Source organism: Stegostoma tigrinum, chromosome 25 (genome assembly GCF_030684315.1).
Source record: "Stegostoma tigrinum isolate sSteTig4 chromosome 25, sSteTig4.hap1, whole genome shotgun sequence".
Lineage (NCBI taxonomy): Eukaryota > Metazoa > Chordata > Chondrichthyes > Orectolobiformes > Stegostomatidae > Stegostoma > Stegostoma tigrinum.
Genome location: NC_081378.1, coordinates 42,601,216 through 42,623,674, shown reverse-complemented (window position 1 = coordinate 42,623,674; position 22,459 = coordinate 42,601,216). Strand labels below are relative to the sequence as shown.

General features: G+C 42.0%; 1 protein-coding gene across 3 annotated transcripts in view; it reads left to right on the top strand.

The window, feature by feature from the left end:
• eps8a (epidermal growth factor receptor pathway substrate 8a) overlaps window positions 1-22,459 on the top strand; it is a 165,590-nt gene that overhangs the window by 65,299 nt on the left and 77,832 nt on the right. For all 3 annotated transcript variants that reach the window (XM_059654672.1, XM_059654671.1, XM_048554119.2), the window contains exons 2-4: window positions 17,242-17,309; window positions 21,538-21,616; window positions 21,839-21,882. The gene's annotated coding sequence lies outside the window, so the exon portion shown is untranslated. The remainder of the gene's footprint in view (window positions 1-17,241; window positions 17,310-21,537; window positions 21,617-21,838; window positions 21,883-22,459) is intronic.

Here is a 22,459-nt window from a genome sequence, read left to right as displayed (position 1 = left end):
AGCATAAATGTCCAAATAAAGGAAACCAATTTGAATGCCATGAGGAATTTCTTCTGAGGGTTGAGAGTTTTAAGGATTTCTTGTAGAGCTGTGGGGGAAAATTAGTTGTGCATATTTAAGGCTGAGCTCGATTTGTTGATTAGTGGAGGAATTGAGGCGTACAGGAAAAACACGCGATAGTGGTTTTGAGGAATGTCAGATCAGCGATAAACCCAGTATTTTACAAATTGTACAAAAAACAGTAAGATGAGTTGTATTTCATAAAATTTGTATGTACTTTGTAAAATCAGTAGACTGGTTCAATATAGTTTGAACATTTGAAGCAGTTGTGTATTATACTTCTTTAACACCACCAGTATTCTTGGTTGTCCCTAATTGGTTAGTCACAGCATGATAGCACAATATTGAGATCTGTGCTTGCTTGGTGTTTACATGACATTGGGGATCTTCACTCTTGTCAACCAATTAAAAACTTTTTGAAGTTAGTTACTGTTGTAATATCAGAAATGTGGCAGCATATTTGCACCAAGAAAACTCAAACAGCAATTGAAAAATGACCAGATCATTATTTTCCAGTTTTAATGGAAGATAAATATTGGTTACAACCTCACCAACTGGTTGAACTTGTACCATAAGAGAGTCCCTGTCTACTTGAGCAGACAGATGGACCTTAGATTAACATTGAAAGACAGTACTCCAGCAATGTAATGCATCCTCAATACCACAATGGATTGCCTACCTTCATTTTGGTGCTTAATCCCATGAGCGGGATTTGACTATAAGCCCTGTGATTCAGAAGTGAGTCTGCTGTTAACTGAGCTATAGCTGATGCTAAAGGATGTTTGCCACTGAATACATTTAAGCCCAAATTCCCAGTTTTTTTTACAAAAGGATTACTTCAAAGTCATTAACCTGTCGTAATAAATTTATGGGTGAGGATGATGGGGGAGGGTCATTCATGTTACCACCAAATGATTTGAGATTGTAGTTAGAAATAGACAGGTGTGATTGACATTGGGCAGACTAGTTGGGTCATATGCTGATCTTTCCCAGGTGAAGACTCCACTGTCCGAGCAGATAATAGGGCTACACTCTCATTAGAGAGTAAATTCATGGTGGCTTGAGTTGTGGTGTGTGTCACACCTTGGACAAGGGGAGAGGTCAAGGGCAATTACTACTTCAGTTGGTTGAATTGAAGCCATACTGTTAACATCATTCTGCATTGCAAACTAGCTGTCCAGCTAAGTCAGATCAGGTCCAACCTACTCAACCTGTGCTCCTGGTAAAATCAGTCCATGCTGGGGTTGGCTTGGTGGGCCTTCTCCAGACTGTCTCCATTGCCAGTGTATCTCTGCTTGGATGGGAGGACCAGTGCTTTTTGCAGTATTCTGGGTGTGGTTTGGGTCATGCCTTGTGTGGTTTTGATGGGACCTCTATATTTATACATTCTTCCTTTGAAATTTGGCTGGCAGTTTATTTGCCTTCCTCGTCGTCTGATGAACTTGGATGTTGGCTCTTTGTGGTTATTTATTCTTTTCATTTATGGGATGAGGGAGTCACTGGCTAGAAGCATTCATTCCTCATCCCAGTTGCCCAGAGGGCAGTGAAGAGTCAGCCACATTGCTGTGGGTCTGGAGTCACATGTTGGCCAGACCAGGTAAGGATGGCCATTTCCTTCCTGAAGGACATTAGTGAACCAGATGGGTTTTCCCTGACAATCAACACTGCATTCACAGTCATCTTAGACTCTTCATCCTAGATATTAATTGAATTCAAATTCCACCATTGGTCATAGCAGGATTTGAACCCGGGCACCCAGAACATTGTCTGGGTCTCCGAAATAACAGTCCAGTGATAATACTACCATGCCATTGCGCCCACCCCCCTAATGCACGAGGGGTCACAAATTCCTCTTGTGCAGCTTATGACAATATTTCTCCATGTTGATGATATTTAACTCCTCTGTTCTTGCCAAAGTGCATGGCCTGTCTCTATCCCACATTGTACTCTGTGTTCAAGTCAAAGTGTATCCCCTGGTGCACTAGTCCTACATCATCCAAGACATTAATATGTCATGTAGTTGTGCTATCAGCAATGATCCCTGTGGTATTCTACCAGCTCCAGGTTATCAACTCAAATACTTGGCTGACCTCAATCCTGTCTTCTATTAGTTAGCCAATCCTCTTGTGTTAATATACTGCACCTGACAAAAACCAGCACTTTGAATGCTTTTTAGGAATATCTCCTGGTTTGCCTTTACCTGTCCTGTTTGTTATCTTGGAGAACTCTAATCAACTAATAATTTCCCTTTAATGAAGCCATGCTGGCTCTGCTTGATTTATGTATTTTGAAATGCTCTGCTTTTATATCTTTCATAGAGTCTGTGTGGGGATATAGCCAGGTTAGCAAGTTGGTGGATAGCATATCATGTGGAACAATGACACAGTTATACACTTTGTCAGAACAAATAGGGGAGCTGAATGTTTTCTAAGTGGAGTAAGGCTATAGAAAGTTTAATGCATCCTTGTACACGCATCACAATAAGTTAGCATCCAAGTTCGGAGACAAAAAGGGAAAGCGAGTAGTATGTTAACTTTTATTTCAAAGGGAATTCAACATCAAAGTAGGGAAATTTTGATAAAACTATACAAGATACTCATCAGACCGCAGTTGGAATACTGTGAGGAGTTTTGGGCCTGTTAGGTAAGAAAAGATATGCTGACATGGGAGGCCATCCAGAGAAGGCTCACTAGGCTGATGCAGGTGCAGAGGAAATGTCTTCTGAGGAGAGAACAGGCCCTTCAGGCCTGTGCTGACATGCTGCCCGTCATAAATAAAACCCCTTCCCTTCCAGGGACATTACACCTGTATTTCCATCCTATTCATATATTTGTGTCGAGGTCCTCTTTAAAAGTCACTATAGTATCTGTTTCCACTACCTACCCCAGCAAGTTCCAGGCTCCCACCACCCTCTGTTTTAAAAAAAAACTTGCCTCCAATATCCTCTTTAAACCTTGCCCCTCGCACCTTAAATCCATGGCTCCCTGATAACTGACTCCTCTCCCATCAACCTCTGTCGTTCCAGTGGGAACAACCCAAGTTTCTCCGAGCTAACACCCGCCATACCAGGCAACATCTTGGTAAGTATTTTCTGTACCCTCTCTGAAGCCACCACATCCTTTCTATAGGGATCAGAATTGAACACACAATTCCAAATGTGGCCTAACTAAGCTTCTATAAAGAGGTTGAATAGGTTGGGCCTGTAATCACTTTAGCTTAGACCATTAAGAAACATGGAAAATTTTAAGGGCATAAGACAGCAGGGGAAGAATTTATTTCTGAGGATAGCGAATCTGTGTAATTATTTACTACAGAAAAGGTTGTTGAGACTGGCTCATGAAGTATACTCAAGGCTGAGAGACTTTGTTTAAAAAACCAGAATGAAAAAATGCAGAGGAGTGGGTTTGAGAATTGTCAAATCAGTCGTGTTCTTATTGAATTGCAGGGCAGACTTACTGGCTGAACGGCTGCCTCCTGTTTCTACATCTTGTGGTCTTAATGCACTGCAACATTTTCCTAATCACAATGTTTTATATGCCAATTGTGTTTTTTGAGTAAAGGTGTTGCGTTCTGGGGATTGCAGGATTCTTTAGATAATCACCTGCACATCAACTATCTCTGTAACTGCCTTACGTTCAATATCCTGGAAAACAAGCATCTGGCCTTAGGCATTTATGGTGATATTGTGTTTCTTAATTTTCCCTTTTGTTTGCCTAGTTTCATGCTGCAGAAAAATTTTGACAAAACTATTCACACAACTTTAATTCTTTTGATATTTGCAGTTGGTTTGGAATGATGGTGTTTTTTTTTCAAAATAGTTGTTGATCTGGCCTGCTTGTGTGAAGGATATTCTTAGATAAATACTAAATTTTTTTTAAGAAAAAGAAAAAATGTACATAGTGAAATCATTCAGTCTTGAGCTAGTTTTTACTGAGTCCTTTTGCTGCCCCTGTTTATAAGACTGGAATCTGAGAATATATTGATGGTAATAAATTGCTACAATTCCGTTTTAATAGCTGATATCAACTTGTATCTTTTTATTCATTTGTGGGACATGGGTGTCGCTACCAACATTTATTGCTCATCCCTCGCTGCCTTTCAGGAGATGGTGAACTGCCGCCTTAAACCACTGCAGTCTCTGGGTTGAGCCACAGTGTCCTTCGGGAGGGAATTCCAAGATTTTGACCCAGCAATTGTGTAGAAAGAAAGAATGGCATTGTTTCCAAGTCAGGATGGTGAATAACTTGGAGGGGAACTTACTACTGATGGTGTTCCCATGTGTTTGCTGCTTGTCCTTCTAGATAGAAATGGTCATCGGTTTGCAAGATGCTATCTAAGGATCTTTCGAATTTCTGTAGTGCGTTTTGTAGATAGTACACACTAATGCTAATATCTGTCAGTGGTAGAGTAACTGAACGCTTGTTGATGTGATCCCAATCAAGCAGGCTGCTTTATCCTGGATGGTGTCTAGCTTCTTGGGTTGTTGCAGTTGCACCCATCCGGGCAACTGTGGAGCATTCCATCACATTGCTGACTCGTGCCTTCTCAATGGAGGACAGGCTTTGGGGATTCAGTAAGTGAGTTACCAGCCTCCAAGCTTCCTAGCCCGTGATTGTATTTGTAGCAAGTGCAGCTGAGGTTCTGGTCAATGGTAACACGAAGGATGTTGATCATGGGGGAGTCAGTGATGGTGACAGTTGTGACAGCATTAATTGTCAAGGGCAGAGATTAGATAGTCTCAAGTAAACAAAAAAAACTCCAGATGCTGGAAATCAAACAAAAACAGGAATTGCCGAAAAAAGACAAGTTTTTAAACAATGTTCACTGGATCTGAAATGTTAAGTCTGCTTTCTGTCCACATGCTGCCAGATCTGTTGTTTTTCTAGCAGTTCCTGTTTTTTGAGTGTGTGTGTGTGCGTGTGTGTCTTATTGCAGATAGTCATAGCCTGGCACTTTTTGTTTGGCAGCGTTAGCCTGGATATTGTGCAAATGTTGCTTGATTTGAACTGTTGCTGACACCTTCACTGGTAGTAGAGTGTAGACTGGTAGGGTGCTAATTAGCCAGGATGAGTTTGTCCTGCTTTTTTATGTAGAGGACATACTGCATAATTTACCCCATTTTTGAGGTGACTTCCACTGTTGTATCATTAGTTGAGTAGTTTCACTTGGGGAATGGCAAGTTTTGGAGCTCAAGTCTTCAGTACTATTGTTGCAAAGTTGTCAGGGCCTGTGACCTTTGCAGTATCCAGTGCTTTCAACTGTTCCTTGATGTTATGTGGAGTGAATTGAATTGGCTGAAGACTGGTATCAATGATATTGAGGACCACTGGAGAAGGCAGAGATGGATCACCTATTTGGCATTTCAGGTTGAAGATTGCTACAGATGTGTAGCCTTCTCATTAGCACTGATGTATTGGGTTCTTCCATCGTTTGAGGATGTGCATATTTGTGAAACCTCCTTGTCCAGTGAGTTGTTTAATTGTCCACCACTGTTCCAGACTGGATGTGTCAGGATTGCAGATCTTAGATCTGATCTGTTGCTAGTGGGATTGCTTAGCTCTGTCCATCACTTGCTTATTTGGTTTGGTAGCTTCACCTGGTTGACGACTCATTTTTAAGTATGTTGCATGCTGGCAGATGGACAAGGATGAGGTCAAGTATGTTTTTCCATCTTGGTTCCCTCACCATTTGCCACAGACACAGTCGAGCAACTGTCCTTCAGATCCGACCAGCTCGATTTATTAGTGTTGCCACTTGTGGACACAGGAATACTCCACCCTCGGACTATGTTTTTGCACCCATGTCGTCTTTAGTACTCCCTCCGAATGTTGCTCAGTATAGAATGCTGATTTGTTAACTGAGGGAGGATGGTACGTGGTAATCCACAAGGTTTCCTTGACCGTGATTAACCTGAAGCCGTGAAACTTCATGGGATCTGGAGTTGTAGTTGAGGGTTCATAGGGAAACTCCCACATGAGTCTGTATCATGGTACTACCACCTCTGACGATGGACGATGATGGTGGCGTTTAGATCGTTGTCTGTAAGCTATGATTGTATGAGTAGTACTGAGTCAGACTGTTGCATGACTAGTCTTTGAGACAGCTTTCCCAATTTTGGCACTAGGTCCCATTGTTAAAGAGGATTTCTCAGGGTGTACAAGGCTGTTTCTGCCATTGCCTTTTCTGGAGCCGAGGTCGATGTCAGGTTTTATTACTTTCTTGAGACTTCATTGCACTTGATACTGGTTTGCTGGGTGCTTAAGAGTCATCCACAATGCTGAAGGCCAGACCAGGTGAAGAGAGCAGATTTCCTTTCCTGATGGACAATTGTGAGCCAGATGGGTTTTTCTGACAATCGTCAATGGTTTTGTGATTCTTGATTCCATTTTTTTCTTATTGAATTCAAATTTCATCATCTAATGTAGCAGGATATGAACCCAAGCCCCAGAACATTAGCTGAGTTGCTTGAAGAGTCTAGCTATTATGCCATTTGGCCAACATCCCCCACCATACGAAAGAAAGGTAAGCATTTTGCTTGAATAAATGTCGTAAAGCTTTGTTCAGTGTTCCGTGTAACAGTGCTATGCAGTCGCACTGATGGCTTCTACATTACTCTGTACTGAAGCTGATTTTCTTTTCTCATCTTGAGTTTCTTTAGATTCTTTTGATTTACCATAATTCATATCATTCAAAGTGGCATAAAGTAAGATAGCTGAAATGTTCTGTTTTTCATAGCAAGCTGGCCATGGGTTTTACTGTTTTAAGGAACTTGACACCAGTTGTAACCGGTATTGGTGAACAAAAGTACAAGACTTATCTGAAAGTCTCTGCAATAAGACTTGACTCTTCATACTTACAGGACAGAAGCTTAGATGTAGCATCAATCTTAGTGATTCAGTGGCAGCAAACTCTCTTACGTGTCAGTTTGATTAAACGGCTGGTAGTGAGACAAGTTCTAAGACTTGTTATCGACACTGGGTGATCTAATGCAGGCCACCTTGCCTGGATCTTTTCAGAACGGCAATATACAGACCCTAGAATATGGCAGTAAAACCTCTGAAAGGTGATTTCTGAAGATGGATATCAGAATTTGTAAACTGGGTTTGGGATCCATCACAGCTAAGTTTCATAGAACATTACAGCGCAGTACAGGCCCTTCGGCCCTTGATGTTGTGCTGACCTGTCTTACCGATCTCGAGCCCATCTAACCTACACTATTCCATGTACGTCCATATGCTTGTCCAATGATCACTTAAATGTACCTAAAGTTGGCGAATCTACTACTGTTGCAGGCAAAGCGTTCCATTCCCTTACTACTCTGAGTAAAGAAACTACCTCTGACATCTGTCCTATACCTTTCACCCCTCAATTTAAAGCTATGCCCCCTCATGCTCGCCGTCACCATCCTAGGAAAAAGGCTCTCCCTATCCACCCTATCTAACCCTCTGATTACTTTATATGTTTCAATTAAGTCACCTCTCAACCTTCTTCTCTCTAATGAAAACAGCCTCAAGTCCCTCAGCCTTTCCTCGTAAGACCTTCCCTCCATACCAGGCAACGTCCTAGTAAATCTCCTCTGCACCCTTTGCAAAGCTTCCACATCCTTCTTATAATGCAGTGACCAGAACTGTACACGATACTCCAGGTGCGGCCACACCAGAGTTTTGTACAGCTTCACCATAACCTCATGGTTCCGGAACTCGATCCCTCTATTAATAAAAGCTAAAACACTGTATGCCTTAACAGCCCTGTCAACCTTGGTGGCAACTTTCAAGGATCTGTGTACATGGACACCGAGATCTCTCTGCTCATCTACACTACTAAGAATCTTACCATTAGCCCAGTACTTTGCCTTCTGGTTACTCCTACCAAAGTGCATCACTTCACACTTGTCTGCATTAAACTCCATTTGCCACCTCTCAGCCCAGCTCTGCAGCTTATCTATGTCTCTCTGCAACCTACAGCATCCTTCGTCACTATCCACAACTCCACCGACCTTTAGTGTCGTCTGCAAATTTACTAACCCATCCTTCTATGCCCTCATCCAGGTCATTTATAAAAATGACAAACAGCAGTGGACCCAACACCGACCCTTGCGGTATACCACTAGTAACTGGTCTCCAGGATGAACGTTTCCCATCAACTACCATCCTCTGTCTTCTTTCAGCAAACCAATTTCCGATCCAAACTGCTGTATCTCCCACAATTCCATTCCTCCGCATTTTGTACAACAGCCTACTGTGGGGAACCTTATCGAACGCCTTGCTGAAATCCATGTATGCCACATCAGGGAAGCAGCTGTTGTTGAAGCTTCACATTGAATGCTGTTCATCCTGATTGTCATGTGTAATTAAATGGTCATCAAGAGAATATATTGCAGTGGTCAAGTCATAGTCTGGCTCCGCAGTTTGAACACTGTGTAGTTTGGGCCTTAATTTCTCACATGATCAAACAGAAACATTCCTGGATGCAATATAAACTGATGGTAATGTCTTTTCTGAAGAAGCGCCTAGGCTTGAAACGTCAGCTTTCCAGCTCCTCTGCTGAATGGCCTGCTGTGTTCATCCAGCTGTACACCTTGTCATCTCTGGTAACTTGCCTGGTTTAAGCAAATGCAAATAAAAAAAACACTTTGGGTTATTTCCCTTAAAATAGTGAAGATTATGCAATTGTCGTGAAGTTAGCTAGAGTATTTGTGGATTGGAAGGCAGGATGTTGGAATTGATGTTTGTTAAATGATGGTGGCAGAGGGAGAAGAGTGCATAGTCCATTTAAAGGATGATGTGTTTTTATTTTGAGGCTTTGAGATTTAAAAAGAAGAATGGGTAGGTGCACACAGCTCCTGAAATGGAAGTATTTGTATCAAAAGGCCGTGTCGTTTACAACCTAGGCAGTGGTTTGTTTTGTGTTAAGACAACCAACTGATTTAAACCACGCGCTTAGAAACTAAAAACCAATTATGTTTAAATCTGACGTTTTTGACAAGCTAGAACCAACCCTGTCGTAAGAAATTAATAGATCATTAAGGGTATAAAGGAAGAGAGCATTTGACAATCAGTCTGATAGCAACTGCCATCTAATAGAGTTAAAACCTATTAGCTCTTAAAGGACAAAATCACTGGCACACTCAGAACTCCTGAATTTGACTGAGAATTCCATTCCTGACTGAAAGTCAGTGGAGAGGGCGCAGAGTATTCTGGAAGAAGGATCCTGGCTTTAATTTCAAGAGATTAAGCTTTAATTTACTTTTTATTATTTTGGATTGTATAAGTGGGATTTATATTCATTGGAACAGCATAACATAAGAATTTTCTTTCATTTGGGATTTGTTAATTAAGGGGGAATTGTTCGGTTTGTTAGTATTTCTGCTAATTTGTCCATGTTAGATGAATAAATTGTTACTTGTTGATTACAGAGTGAGTGAAAGGATTTTTATTTTATTTAACCACTCCTTTACAACCGATTGGGAGGTGAGAGGCAGGTCATACTGCTTTGCACACTTCTTTACAACAAATTGAGGCAAGGCAAGCCTCTCTGGGTGTTTTTAGGTTTTTGTTATCGTGCGGGTGGGGTTGACCTCACCTTTGTAACACAATGACTTGATAAATAGCGGATATACTGTCTTATTAAAAAAAGTTTCTACTGACTGGAGGAACTAGGAGGTGGCATTGATGCAAGGGGTCATGGAAGAGATTTAGAATGGAGAACAAGGGAGACATTTCTACACTTAGCTGAAGAAAAAAGAAGCAGACCACCATTTTAGGAATAGGTTAGATAATTTTTTAAAGAGGAGGAGTATGAAGTGGTATGTGAATAATCTGGGTACATAGAATGAGAGCTCATGTTGGGAAGGATGAACTATCATTGTGATCTAATTTGTGTTCATTCTGTCCTGCTTTTTGTTTGTCATAGTGAGAAACATTTGCCACAATGACAAGTATCCCTGACCCCTCAAATATGGCTTGCGTGCAGAGCAGTGAAAAACTAAAGATTATATTTGTTTTGAGATTTGAGATCAGGCAGACAAACCAGTTTCTTTGGAGTAATGGCTCATCGGTGAATTAATGTTTGTTCATGGAAGTTTGGAACCAAGGCAAACCTCCTACGACAGACTGTATAATCGGATACTATGCATGGCAGCCCAATATCAGTTGGTCGTGTTTATTAAACTTTACTGAGTTCTTTTTGCTTCTGTGCTGCTCTGGTAAAACAAGCAAGCAAAAGTTAGCATTTAACTGACTACCACATCTCTTCTAGGCATGCCCACCATGAAGTTCTGCTCCTCTCTCCAACAGGACTTTTGTTCCAGTCTGTCTTCTTGAACACCAACATTCGTTTCACTCAATCCTGGTGTTTGACCAAGTATTTGCTAAAACTTGTTTCCACAGCTATATCACTTTTTCCTCAGTGACTGCCTCTGGCTCAAACTCACCTCACGTGGATTCCAACTGAAGGTGCATCCCTCGTGTTTTGAATCCTCTTCGGATCACTGGTATCTCCATGATCTTCAATGTTCCACAGACAGCTCTTGCCACATCCTGAGATCCACACTCAGTGCCGTGCGGTATCACATGCTCTCATTCCTTTCTCTCCAACAGCATCGCAACACACTGGTTCAGGGTTGCACCACTCCACGGTTCCACTTCATCCTCTGGCTCATTCCCCATGCTAACAAGAAACTTCATTTCTCTTTTCCTTTTAGGCATCTAGGCCACATGATGCAATAACTCAGATACCCATGGCCCTCTTGAACCTTGCCCTCCTTCCCTTTCCTCTGACTCCATCCCTTCTCCCAACCCTACCTCCTGTCAGGTATTCACAATCATTCCTAACCTTCTGCTGTCCAATGCTGAACGTTTTATACATAGCAAGGGTCTTAGCTTTATTCCTCTGTCCCCACCTTGACAAGTTTTGGGTGTGACATGACATTGAATTCTTTTTCTGTCGTCTTAGTCCCCTTGCCTATTTCTTTGGCCAAGAGTCCTCTCCCCATTCCACAGACTGGCTTGGTCTGTTGCAACACACTTCCTCCATCTGGACCCCTCCCTCTGACCTTTTACCTGCACTTGATCTGTTCCTTGAGAACTGTCGATGTGATAGTATTCGCCTCAATTTTTCTGCCCTCCTCACTAAATCTAACCTGGTTCCCTCTGAACTGACTGTAATCTGTGCGCTTAGATTAAACCCTGATTTTGATATTTAAGCCTGCTGATAAGGATGATGCTGTTTGTAGTCTGGCATACTGACCTCTACACTGTAGAGGCTGAGTGCCAGCTCTCTCATACCTCCTCCTATCTTCCCCTGGACTATGACTCTACCGTGACACATCAGGCCATTTGTATCTACCATGGTGACTGATCTCATTTCATCTGACTGCACTCACGCGCACTCACGCGCACTCACGCGCACTCTCGCGCACTCTCGCGCACTCTCGCGCACTCTCGCGCACTCTCGCGCACTCTCGCGCACTCTCGCGCACTCTCGCGCACTCTCGCGCACTCTCGCGCACTCTCGCGCACTCTCGCGCACTCTCGCGCACTCTCGCGCACTCTCGCGCACTCTCGCGCACTCTCGCGCACTCTCGCGCACTCTCGCGCACTCTCGCGCACTCTCGCGCACTCTCGCGCACTCTCGCGCACTCTCGCGCACTCTCGCGCACTCTCGCGCACTCTCGCGCACTCTCGCGCACTCTCGCGCACTCTCGCGCACTCTCGCGCACTCTCGCGCACTCTCGCGCACTCTCGCGCACTCTCGCGCACTCTCGCGCACTCTCGCGCACTCTCGCGCACTCTCGCGCACTCTCGCGCACTCTCGCGCACTCTGTTTCGGAACTGATAGTCCCCCAGTTCTGCACAGCTGTCTTCTACCTCCTACCTAAAATCCACAAAAAGGACAGTCTAGGCAGACACATTGTTTCAGTGTGCTCCCGCCCCACAGAACTCATCTCTTCCTACCTTGACTCTGTCTTTTCTCCCCGGTTCAATCCTTGCCCCGTACATCTATTTCTCTGATGCCTTGCATATATTTCAAAACTTACAGTTTGCAGGTTTCAGCTGCTGCCTCTCTTACCATGGACGTGCGATCTCTTGACATGTCCATGGCTCGCCTGGAGGATCTTCGGGCTTTCTGCTTCTTACTGGAGCAAAGAACCGAATCGTCCCCACCCACCGCCACGCTCATTCACTTGGCTGAGCTCGTCCTCACCCTCAACAACTTCTCTTTTAACTCCTCTCGTTTTGTTCACGTCAGAGGGCTGGCCTTGGGTGCCCGTGTGGGCCCCAGTTATGCCTGCCTCTTCATGGGGTACATGGAATGTTCCTTATTCCAGTCCTATTCTGGCTGTCACCCACAACTCTTCTCTGCTATATTGGTCATATCATCGGTGCTGCTTCCCTCACTCATCTGGAATTGGAAGAGTTCATTTGAAGTTTGCCTCTAATTTCCATCCTGTCCTCACTTTCACCTGGTCTATCGCTGACTCCACCCTTCCCTTCCTTGACATCTGTGTTTCCATTTCTGGGGATAGTCAGGCCACTAATTTCCACTGTAAACCCACTGACTCCCGTAGCTACCCGGACTATACATCCTCACATCCTGCTCCCTGTAAAGGCTTTGTCCCATTCTCTCAGTTCCTCTCTATCCATTGCATATGTTCAGATAAGGCCAGCTATGACGAGGGAGCCTCTGAAATGTCCACCTCCTTCCTCAATTGAGGATTCCCCAGCACTGTTCTTGAATGGGACCTCAGCCGGGTCCGACCCATCTCCCATACTTCTGCCCTCACCTCTACCTTTTCCTGCTGCAACAGCGATAGGGTTACCCTTGTCCTTACCTGTTATCACATGAGCATCCACATCCAGAATCTCCTCAGATACCATTTCTGCCACCTCCAGTGAGATGTCAGCATTAAACGCATATACCCTTCCCCCTCCCCTGCCTTCTGCAGGGACCGTTCCCTCTGGGATGCCCTGATCTGCTGTTCCTTCACCAACACTTGACCTGTATTTCCCAGAATTTAGTCTACTGCATTTGCTGATCAGTGTGGTCTCCTGTACAGTGGGGAAACGAAGCATAGCGTAGTTTTTGGGTGACTGTTTTGTAGAACATCTACATTCCGTTCGCAAAAGACGCTGAGTTACCTGTTGCCTGCCACCTTTTTAATGTACCACCCTGTTCCCTGCCCAATGTCTGTCTCTGGCTTGTTGCAGTGTTCCAGTAAAGCTCAACACAAGCTGGAAGAACAGCCCCTCATTTTCTGCTTGGGGATCCTGCAGCCCTCCGGACTCAGTATCGATTTCAATAAGTTTAGGACCTACACTCTCCCATGTTCTAGCCCCCACCCCACACACACCAGGCCTTGTTGTCTCACAGCCTGTCATTACACACTACACACTACCTATTGTTAGTCACTAATAATCCCCATTAACAAATACTCACCTTCCTAGCCAGATCGTTATCATCTCCTTTGTCTATCTAACTGCTCTTCTCTCTCTTCGGGCTCTATCCTAATATTGACTTCTATCCCATCTTCCTTCCTAGATTTTGCATATAAACAGACATTTTCCCAGCTACCATCAGTTCTGAGGAAGGGTCACTGGACCCAAAACATTAACTCTGATTTTTTTTTTCTTAGATGCTGCCAGATCTGCTGAGCTTCTCCATCTTCTGTTTTTGTTCCTGATTTACGGCACCCACATTTCTGTTGGCTTTTATTAGGCAAAAGTTCTAACCTAGTTAAAGTAAAGCCACAAGAAGTAGTTTGCCCTGAGATTTGCCTTTCTAAGCTGCGTAATTTTTGCTGACCATGTTTCAGTGGGACTCTTGGGTGGGAAGGAGGGGAAAAGGAGGGTTTGCCCATATCATGGTGTCTGAGCTAATAATGCCTGAAGTTCATGGAACTTTCCTTGGAGGAAAGAGTGTATGTATTCCACATCAGATAATTAGATATTCTGCAGATGGATGTAAACTGCGCAACTTGAACATGGATGGGTTTCCATATACGATCTGGTCCCAAAAAAATGCATTGGTACTTTTTCTTCGGGTAAATGTATTATTCATACAAAAAATATCCCTTCATAAAATTAGTTTTGTCTAATTTGACATTGCCAATGTAATACCTGAAGAGGATGTCTTTAACTGGAAAAGACTGGATAGGTGAACGTGTGATTATGGGAGCACAACGTTGTTTTTTTAAAGCAATGAAAAGTTTAACTGTTGCTTTGTGCCAGTGAAGGAATTTGCTACTATCCCCTTGTGCAGTTTTCTAGCAGAAAGGTGCAAAGATGATTTTTAAAACAAAACAAAATTCATTGTTACAACCGGGTGAGTTAGTGCATTGGGGTACATTTCTTTAGCCCCCCTCAGTCAGCTACAACACACAGTTGAAATATGTTTCAGCACAGGGCCACATCACTTGATTAAATCACACTTGGTTTCATGAATATGGCCAAGTCATTTTAAACCTTGCCTGTGTCAGGAATGTGCGCTAATGGAATTTGCATGTTATATCTCTTGAGTTGATGATGCTGAGCATTGTTGAAGATACATCTGAGACATTGGGAATAATAACTGTTGAGTCTTTTATTTTCTCCTGCTGAACATATGCTGTTCAAGCCTTACTACTATTGTGGAATACAGTTAGCTATTCTGTCAGGCCATTGATGCTTCATGCGTTCTTATTCAGCTTTGACTTGCGTGCTGTATGACTCCAGCTACTGTGTTGCTTTCAGCATTGTGTTACTGACTGTGGAACGTGAATACGTAGGTTTGCAAAGCCTCTGGCGTATTGCCATGCCATCAGTTAGCATTGACGATGCCTTGTGCCATGGCATTAATAATATTGATGTTAATGTCAAATCAAACTCTTGACAGGATTTAATGTGTCCATTTGCCATTACAGCTGTTCCTTGGTATGGATTGCAAGTATTGTGTCATCAGATTAATGATCCTCTGAGAGCTTGGCTCACCTTTTTTGTCTTGGATCTCAGACAGGCTAGGCAGATCAGTGCAACTAAGGTGCTGCTTGGCCTGCTATGTTCACCTTGCTCCACACTTTATCTCGGGCTCTCCAGCATCCGCAGTTCCTGTTATCTCCTAAAGCAGATCAGATTTTGTCTTTTAAGTGGGTGCCTCTGTAGATAAACTGAAGACCTGTGACAGTAACAAAGAGAAAAATATACCACGAGTGTCAACGCCAGAGCACAACACTGTTTTGAGACTGGGATGTTTCCTATTATAGCTGATCTTCTCCCTTTTATGTTGTTCTGGAATGTGGAAACAAAGAAGGATTATGGGGAAAAATAACCTGCAGTGCAGCTAAAAGGTGAAATGGAAGAACAGCGACAAAAGAGCCTGAAAGATGGGAAAAGCTATTTTTAAATTGAAGGAGCTAATTTTGAAATGTTGGTTATGGTTTTGTGTTTTTAGTTTGTTTGGAAAATTTCAGAAAGCCATACAACAAGTAGTTTTGGTACAATCACTCTAATGCATTAAGTTAGCTTATTTGTGCTAAAAGGCATAAAGCTGGTATTACTGCTGGTTAGCACTGCTGCCTCATAGTATCAGGGACCTGATTTCAGATTTTGAAAATGACTAGTTGAATAAGTACTGAAGGGCAGTCAATCCAGATATAAATCTGCCCAGGATGAAATATCATCTTCATGTGATGAAATATTTTTGCCAAAACAAGAGAACCAATCTGGAAATGTTTACTTGTTGAGACGTTTTTTTAAAATGAGTTACTATGAATTAAATGAGTTAATAGGAACTGCCGATGCTGGAGAATCTGAGATAACCAGGTGGAGAGCTCAACGAACACAGCAGGCCGAGCAGGAAGGTTGATGTTTTGGGCCTACGCCCTTCAAAAAAAGGGCCTTGTCTGAAGAAGGGCCTAGACCCGAAACGTCCGCTTTTCTACTCTTCTGGTTGGCTTGTTGTGTTCATCCAGCTCTACACCTTGTTAGCTCTCTTAAATGAGTAACTTGAATTAAATGACAGTGAATTAAAAGCCATATGAAACAGACCAGTTTTCTTTTCTAGTATTCGCCTCAGCTGTATGACACAGAATGCGTTTGAAGTATTGACTATTGAGTATCTACTTTAATCTTCATGATACAAAAATGTTTTGTTTTGGGTATTTTGAAGTAATTTGCTAACCTGAAATTCCACTGGCTGGTCTTGGCCATCCCAGGATAAGAGCTGAATTGGCTTCATAAAGAACAGGTAAATTATGAAATCATTGAAGGGTTCTTTTCAGTGGCAGATGCAGGAGCAGATGTAATATAGGGTTGCATATATCTGCAGTCTGTGCTCTAGTTTGAAATGTTCACGTGTGGTAGAAATTCTGACACTTGTCTGCTGAATCTGAACTGCATTAGTATATCCAATTCAGAAGGCTAGGAGATATAGTGAAATTGATAATCATGCAATCATTTCGTGTCAACATAGGCCTGTTATAAAAGGAAGGATTAGGTTGTGTATTACAGCTTGAGTCATGGCAACGGTTCTTGAAAATATATTGAGAGTAGAAATTGATTCATTGCTTCAGCTGTCGAAATTTAGGGTGAGTTTTTTCTTTTAATAAATACAGTTTTTGCACTGTCCTAATGTATTGGATGTAGTTTTACTCGTACTCTGTAGTAATACTTAACTATCAGATTTCTTTTTGAACTATAAGGCTAAAATATAATTCATCCCATACAGTAAGGGACAGATTTTCCCAGCACTGGTTTTAAAGACTTGAAAGTTAGCACTTTCTCACTCCATCTGTTCTAAGTGTGCAAAGAATGTGATGGCGTCCCAAGTTCACCATAAAATACTAAATAAGTGGACTGCTTTTTATTATTACTAGTCAATGATTTGGCAAGCGATGTTTCCACAGAGCAAGACTCTTAATGAGGATTCGTGGTCAGTGTTTTAGCTTATTAATTTTATCCTTATGAGTGATTGCATTTGCACTGAATGTAAACGTCCCCTTTTTCACACTCTGAAAGGCTTAACTTGAAGTGATAAAGCTGTATAATTATGGCCTAAATTTGTTTTTTGTTATCCTCGTGTTGGGTGCACACATGTTTTTGTTGATAGTCATGCAATCTTATAAATAAAATTTCTTAGAAAATTGAAATAAAATTTCACAACCATGTGACCAAGAAGTCATGACATTTCTATTTACTATTCTAAAAGGTTTGTAGGATACTGCTAAAGCTAAAGACCGTGAACATGGGCTTCTGGGTATCTTCCAGCTAGTACAGGTGAGGGTACTCTACCAACAAGAGTTTTATTTTGTGGGATATTTGAGAAGAATAACATCTGGTGGTAACTGGGCTGTTTTCTTTAAACTTACATTTGGTTAGAATACTTGTTGGGACATTCTGGGGAGACAGTCAGTCTGGTTGGGAGAGGCCAGAGTTTGGGATGTGTGGTTAAGAGGAGAAGTTTGCAGCATCAACAAGCAGGTTAGAAAGCTCCCTGCCTAACCTGCCATTATCAGATATTGAAAATTTAGAGTCTAGAATCTTGTGTAAGAATCAATGCAACTTTTTTTTTGTTGAAAGAAGGCATTGGTTATGGACAGTTATATTTATTGCCATTTCCGACAGATGTTGCTAAGTGCACCCCTCCATATTGGACTGTCGTAGCCCACCTAATATTTAAATTACCAAAATCTGGAACCTCAGTTTCTGTTTTGTTATTATGTCTGAAGCATTTGAATTCAATCATATTGTGATTTCTGTTAGATGAATATCGACACACAAAATCTGGTTTGTTGATCATGAAATCTGATATGGCATGCCCCCATTAGTTCCAGTACACACTCACTGAAAACTAAGGTAGCAAAAACTGCAGATGCTGGAGTCGGAGAGAAGTGTGAAGCTGGAGGGACATAGCAGGCAGGCAGCATCAGAGGAACAGGAAAGCTGACGTTCAGGTCAGGATCCTTCTTCAGAAAAATGATTTTTCTGAAGAAGGATCCTGACCTGAACTGTTGCTTTCCTGTTTCCCTCATGCTGCCTGGCCCGCTATGTTTCTCCAGCTCCGCACTTAGTTTTCAGTGACAACAATCCGAGACATACTGAAGAAGTTTAATTATTTTCTTAATGGGATAGCTGGCTTGTCTCTTGCACATTTGATTGTTAACTGCATTTATGTAGTCAACTGCTTCAATGTCATGAGAGGTTCTCTGTGTAACCCAGTACAGTTTTTAAATTTTTTTTTTCTTAATTCTACTTGTGAAGTCTGACAGACCTGTTTCTCCCTCATTATATCCCGCCTTCTAATATAAGCCATGTTGCCCCTAATCTTCGGGGGCACTCCCTCACATTGTTTTGTTGATTTTCCTGTAGAACACCTAACCTTCTATATTTAATTCTTGCCATGACTCAGTGGTCACCATATTGTAGTTTCCTAGTTATGTTCGTGCTTGCAGTATTTTGTTTTTAGTTGTTTCTCATTCTCCATCCCCTGATAGGCATCTCAAAGTATCCTTCAGTTGAAATGTTTTACTAGCACGTTTCTATATCTGCTGCTTTGATCATTTTGACCTTTTTACGGTATCAGTAAAAACTTTAATAATTACCTTTCTGGTTTTTGTGTCATATTAATAACTACTATTTCCACCAGAGTCACAACAAAGTTGATAAGTCTTACGTTAATCTAACTTTTCCTACTAATTTTCCAATTTGTTGAGAGAAGAGAGATATATATTCATAGACCTGTTAAGATGCATCTGAAGTTTTGCTATTGCATCTGCCTCCAGCAGCGTATTCTATGCTTTTACCACCCTCTACTTTCTTGTCTCAGTGCTTGGATGTTTCCTCAAATATCAGTTGCAAATTAAATACTATCCAAGATAGAGCATGACAGGATAGATTCAGCATAGATGTTCCTCGTGTATGAGTCTAGAACTAGTGGTGCAGCTTGAAACAAGGAATCTCCCATGAAAGAGAGATGAGGAAGAACTGCTTTGGAGTTTGCACCCAAGAGAACCTTGGCAGCTTGGCCTTTGGATATCTTTCAAGGCTGGGTTAGGTGGATTCTGATTGAGTTACGAGAGAGCTACATTCTTCTTTCTCAGCCTATGATCAGATCAGTCACAATCTTATCAAATGCCAGTGTAGCCTCAATTGACTGAGCTGTTCTTACTTGGGCCATTTAAGCTGTCTGTTTGCACAAAATCAGAACAAAGAAGTTACCTCCCTTCTAGAATGAACTGTAGCCTTCATTTACAAAAAGGAACTTAATTTGAAGGTAGTAATTAGATTTGGAACCTGATTCATGAACTGCTGCAGTTTTTTATGATAGTTTGAGTTGAAATTAAGACTTGAAATCTGTTTGTTTCAGCCATCAGCTTAAAAACAAATAACGGTATAGCACAGGAACAGCCCCTTTAGCCCATCAAGATTGCATAGACACATACCTTTCTAAACAAAAAAAACCTTTCATCTGTGGTCTGTATTCCTCTGCTCCCTGCCTATTCTTATCTGTTAAGATGCCTCTGAGATATTGCTATTGCATCTGCCTCCAGCAGTGTGTTCTATGCTTTTACCACCCTCTACGTTTAAAAGATTAAAAAGTCCTAGTAATTAAAATTTTTCACCATGGGGAAAAAGACTCTGACAATCCATTCTTTCAATGTTTCCCCCCCCGCCAAATAATTTTGTGGTCAAACTGAAGTTCTATACAGTTGCAACCTGACTTGCCCATTTTTATACACTCTTCTGACCGATGATGGCAAGCATGCAAATGTCGTCTTGACAACCTTGTCCATTTGTGTTGTAACTTTTGGAACTGTGGACTTGTGTGCGTAGATCCCACTAAATGTTATGCTTCCTAGGGTTCTGCCATTTGTGTGTTTCCCTTCCACTTACATCTCCCAAAATGCATCACTTTGTATTTGTCTGGATTAAACTTCATCTGCCATTCCTCTGCCCAAGTTTCTAGCCTATCTGCATCCTATATCCACCTGGCAGTCGTCCTCAATATTCACAGCTCCGTCTATTTTTTTTGCGCCGTCTGCAATCTTACTAATCAGGTCACCTCCATTCTCCTACAAATCATTTGTAAATCATAAACAACAGGGGCCCAATGTTCCCGAATCTTGCCATCCTTGTCGTCTTTTTTCCCCCACAGGAACGTGCTGGTCCTGAAAGCCAACCAGCTGTCCTTTGAAAGATTCCCACATGCCAGATACAGATTTACACTCCAACAGCCATCCCAATCTATAGCCCCCAGTTTGTGCCTACTTTTGTGATAATTGGTCTTTTCCCAATTTAATACTTTCACTTTTTGAAGGCTACTCTTGTCCTTATTCAAAACTAACTTAAAACTTACAGAATTATCATGGTTCCTAAAATGCTCCCCCTTTGAGACCTTAAGCACCTGACTGGGCTCATTCCCCAGGACCAGATCTGGTATGGGCCCTTACTGAATTTGGACCATTTACATATTGTTTCAAAAAAAACTGTCACTGAAATATTTAACACCCCACCCAAGTCTGTGTCACCAAGTGAGTCCCCATTAACGTAGGGGAAATTTAAAATCACCCGTGGCATCAACCCTGTTGTTTGTACATCTTTCCAGAATCTGCCTGAATCTGCAGTTCTATCACCTGCTAACCAGCAGGCTTGTACAATCCTGTCAAAGTGATTGCAGTCTTCCTATTCCTAAAATTGACCCATATGGCCTTGCTGGATGAGGTCTGCTGCATGCCCTCCTTGGCACAGCAGTAATATTCTCCCTTATTAGTAATGCAACTCCCCCACCTCTCTTAGACCCCCCTCTGTAATGCCTGAAACATCTAAATCTCAGAACGTTGAGCTGCCAGTCTTGTCTGTCGCCCATCCTAGTCTCTGAAATAGCCACCACAACAGTTATTGTATTGATCCAAGCTTTGAGTTCCTCTACCTTAACTGTTAAACTCCTTCCATTTTAGACAAATAGACCTCAAACTGCAAGTATTGCTGAGTTCAGTAACCTCTCTGTCAGCTCCTCTTCTTAGACTTACTGGCTTCAGCCTCTGATTCCTCCTCTCATCTTAATTGCTGACCTCCTGTTCTGGTTCTTGCCCCCGTTATGCTAGTTTAAACCCTGCCAAGTAGCATTAGTAAAGCTCCCTGCCAGGATATTGGTGCCCTTCCAGTTTAGGTGCAATCATCCTCAATTCTCAGGTCCTGTCTGCCCCAGAAGACGTCTCAGTGATCCACATAATTGAAGCCAGCTGCCCTTCCTACATTGATTCTTTTTAACTAGGTATTTCAGTGTACTAGATAATACCAGCATGGAGCTGGCGGAGCACGGCAGGCCAGGCAGCATCAGAGGAGCAGGAAAGTTGACATTTTGGGTCGGGACCCTTCGGAAATGAGAGAGGGTGATAGGAGCTCTGAAATAAATAGAGGGGTGGGGCTGGGAAGGTAGATGGGATAACTCCAGCACAGGCAGTTCTTCCTATCTTTAAGTGCATTATTTTCTTATTCGCCCCAGGTACATGGCACAGGAAGTAACCCTGACATTACCCATGCTGGATCATCTGTACTGGGCCATATTGAACCTGCAACCTATGGTGGGGTAATGGAATAAATTGAAAGGACTGCACATGTTTAACTCTACTTACTGTGTGCAGTTTTAAAAAAATTTACTATTTAAAATTTACAGCAACAAGCAAAGTTTTTTTTTATTAAAACTTCACGCGGTTTCATTTATATTGGATTAGTGAAAATATTGTTTAGAGATTCCTAATTTGCAATTTTTTATGTAATCTCACTTTTTCTTTTCTTAATTTCAGGTTGTGATGGTAACTTTGTGACATTCTTCTGTTGGGGAAGATTTGTGAGTGATGACCCATTCAATTTTTATTATATAGTTGTAGACTGTCAGCGGGGATGTTTGACGATAACAGCAGTTTTAGCTTTTTGTTTCATAAGTGCAATATGGATTGGCGTGTCCAGAAATGAGGTTTATAAATTAGTTGGACTTGATCAATAAATGAATCTTATCTTAATTTTTGAAACAAGCTAAATTTATACTTTTATACATGTGTTGAGAAGATTGTTGCTTTCATGCCATTTTTGTCAGTCAGGAAGCAAATAAAGTGAGCATCCTCAAAATACACCTTTTTAAAAAAAACACTGCTTTTGGCATCCTTAAGTTTGTTCAGTGAACCATAAATGAACTGAAGAAGAGGATGCATAAAGGAAATTGAGTATACATTTGCTTTTCATGCCCACCAGTTGCCAATTAAATACTTCTCAAAAATCATAAGTTGTAGGAAATGTGGAAGCCATAAACAGCAATGTGATCATTAGAATCTGACTTTGTCATATTGTTTGAGATAAAGTCGTTCACAACTCCAGAGGTAACTCCTTGCTCTTCTATAAATGGTGTCATTGGATCTTTAGCATCCGCC